The 3,152-nt window shown below is 49.7% G+C and overlaps 1 non-coding gene across 1 annotated transcript; it reads left to right on the top strand.

The window, feature by feature from the left end:
• Positions 1 to 265: 265 nt before the first annotated feature.
• On the top strand, positions 266 to 396 carry LOC123572065 (small nucleolar RNA SNORA24). The gene has a single exon (XR_006696405.2). It is a non-coding gene; the product is annotated as a small nucleolar RNA SNORA24 (small nucleolar RNA).
• Positions 397 to 3,152: the final 2,756 nt, after the last annotated feature.

Below are 3,152 nucleotides of genomic sequence, written 5' to 3' on the forward strand. Positions count from 1 at the left end.
ATTTATTCCTCAGAGTCCTGGTGCCTGAGAAGTCCAAGATCAAAGCACAGAAAGATAAAGTGTCTGGTGAGGGCTTGCTCTTTGCTTCCAAAATGGCGCGTTCTGGCTGAGTCTTCCCATGGCAGAGGGAGTGGGAGGGATGATCAGGTTCCCTCAAGCCCTTTTGTAAGGCCACTGATCTCTTTCATGAGGGTAGAGCCCTAATCACCTCCCAAAGGGCACACTTCTTAATACCATCACTTTGATGGTTAAGTTCCAACATAGTGTCCATGTATCTTTGGAACCTGTCAGCTGTGGCAGTCACCCTTCCTAGCCATGGAAGACTATATTCTTGTTTACTGGCAAAGCTGTCACCATTTCATTGGTATCAGATTCTGACTTGCACAAGTAACATTCTTCACCTTTGAAAACCTGGAGGGTGCTGGGTTATTGGGCAAACTTTTCTAAACTATTTTTCAAATGTTTCTAGAGAAAAAAAAGGTTCCAACATAGGAATTCTGAGAGGGGGCACCAACATTCAGACAAGTCAAAATAAGAAGAAAACAGGCCGGGTGTGGTGACTCATGCTTGTAATTCCAGCACTTTGGGAGGCCGAGGCATTCTGATCACCTAAGTTCGGCAGTTCGAGACCAGCCTGACCAACATAGAGAAACCCCGTCTCTACTAAAAATACAAAATTAGCCAGGAATCGGGGCGCATGCCTCTAATCCCACCTACTCAGGAGGCTGAGGCAGGAGAATCGTTTGAACCTGGGAGGCGGAAGTTGCAGTGAGATCATGCCATTGCACTCCAGCCTGGGTGACAAGAGCGAAACTCCGTCTCAAAAAAAGGGGGGGGGGGTGATGAGACCCTATCTCAAAATAGAGGAAAACGAGGAAATGAAGAGGGACTTGTCTGAGTGATGCAATTTTGGGCACCCGTATTTAGTCATGCCAGAAGCCATCTGCTCCCTTCCCTCTCCCTCTTGGTCCCCAGCGTGAGACTCAGGTATTTCTTTATAGTGATGCAAATGGACTGACACAGATGGGAAGATCAAATGGCCTGAGGAAGGACAGGTGGTAACACCAGGACCAATGGGCCACTATAGTGGGCTTGAGCCCCAGAGCTGCCCCCTGCCACACTGAGCTTATGAGGCTGCTGGGAAATGGGACTGCTTGCCCTGCTGTGGCTGTGGGTTCCTTCCATGTTCTCTCGCTGGGATGATGTCTCCCCTGGCTCCGCTTCACCAGACCACAGCACCTGCCTGCTTCAGACTTTGCCAGTCAGATTAACAAGCACCAAGGAGACCAAGAGGACCAGGGCACTGCCTTTACCCTGCCACTCTTTCTACAGTGTGGACTGCAGCCCTCCTCTGGCTCCATGCTGACAGGGCTATGGGAGGCTCAGCCTGTCTTTACCTAACCAGTGCTTGCACTCTCCCTGAGTGCACCTGCAATTCCCTTTGCCTAGAATGACCCCAACATGGCCTTCAAGGCCCTGCACTATCTGTCCTTTATCCATCTCTCATTTATTTATTCAATCAACAAACACAGCTTGGGAAGACTGTGTGGCAGGCATTGTTCTAGGCACTGTCTACCAAGAGACAGCAGTGAACAAAACACAGACAGAAATCCCTGCCTTCATGGGACTTACAGCCTGGTGGCAGAGATAGAAAATAAAGCGTGTACGTAAGAGAAATACATAGCATATTAAGTGATAAGAAGTGCGATGGGGAAAAATAAAGCAGGGATGAGGGGTGGGGACACACCCTGGCCCCATCTAGCCTTACTCTCTCCCATTCCCACCATTCTGGCCTTCTTCTTTTTTTTTTTTTTTTTTTGAGACGGAGTCTCGCTCTGTCGCCCAGGCTGGACTGCAGTGGCCGGATCTCGGCTCACTGCAAGCTCCGCCTTCCAGGTTCCCGCCATTCTCCTGCCTCAGCCTCCCGAGTAGCTGGGACCACAGGCGCCGCCACCTCGCCCGGCTAATTTTTTGTGTTTTTAGTAGAGACGGGGTTTCGCCGTGTTAGCCAGGATGGTCTCGATCTCCTGACCTTGTGATCCGCCCGTCTCGGCCTCCCAAAGTGCTGGGATTACAGGCTTGAGCCACCGCGCCCGGCCCCTTCTTCTTGTCTCAAGGAGCACCAAGCTCCTTCCCACCTTGGGGTCTTTGTGCTTCTAGTTCCTCCATCTAGGAAAGTCTCCTCCTTCCCCTTCCCTAATGCAAAGATTGTTGCATGGCCGGATTCTTCTTACCATTGGGGTCTCAGCTAAAGTGACACTCCAGGGAGGCCCTGCTGGATCATCCAGTCCAGTGCCTTTTCCCAGTTACTCTTTATCCCATTACCTTGTTACACTGGTATGTTTTCTCCATGTCACCACTCTGAGAAATCCTTCTCTGTACTTTATGTGTTTACATGCTCAGTGCTTCTCCCCCTAGAATTTCAGCACCATGAGAGTGGAGGACTTTGTTTGTCTGGTTTGCTGCTGCCCCTCCAATGCCTGGAACATAGTAGGTGCTCAGTGAGTAGATATTGAGTTACTGATACAATTATTGCTCTTTTGTCCTCCCGCTACCCCCACCCCAAGTTCATTTTCTTTCACCTAAAGAACTCCTACTTTTCCTTTAAGACTAGTCTAGCAAGAGACTGGGCGCGGCGGCTCATGCCTGTGATCCCAGTACTTTGGGAGGCTGGGTGGGCAGATCGCAACATAGCAAAACCCCATTTCTACAAAAAATACAAAAGTTAGCCAGGCGTGGTGGCACATGCCTGTAATTCCAGCTGCTAAGGAGGCTGAGGTGGGAGGATGATTTGAGGCTGGGAGACAGAGGTAGCAGTGAGCCAAGAACATGCCACTTCTCCACTCCAGCCTAGGCGATAGAGCCAGACCTTGCCTCAGAAACAAAAACAAACAAAAAGACTACCTAGTGGAGAGACACCAGTAAACACTACAATACTGTATTAATTAAGGTAACCCTAGCTGCTATAACAAATAGGCCTTCAAAGGAATTATGTCTCAGACATAATCGAAGCAGGTGGCTTTCCTCTATACATTGATCCTGGGCGCTGGGCTCTGTCCACCTTGTGGCAGCACCATTCCTAAGAATCTTGTCATTGCCTAAATACAGCTGGTAGCAGGACATTGACGGTGTGTAGATGACACACCTGCTCC

Source organism: Macaca fascicularis, chromosome 2, assembly GCF_037993035.2.
Source record: "Macaca fascicularis isolate 582-1 chromosome 2, T2T-MFA8v1.1".
NCBI classification, from domain to species: Eukaryota; Metazoa; Chordata; class Mammalia; order Primates; family Cercopithecidae; genus Macaca; species Macaca fascicularis.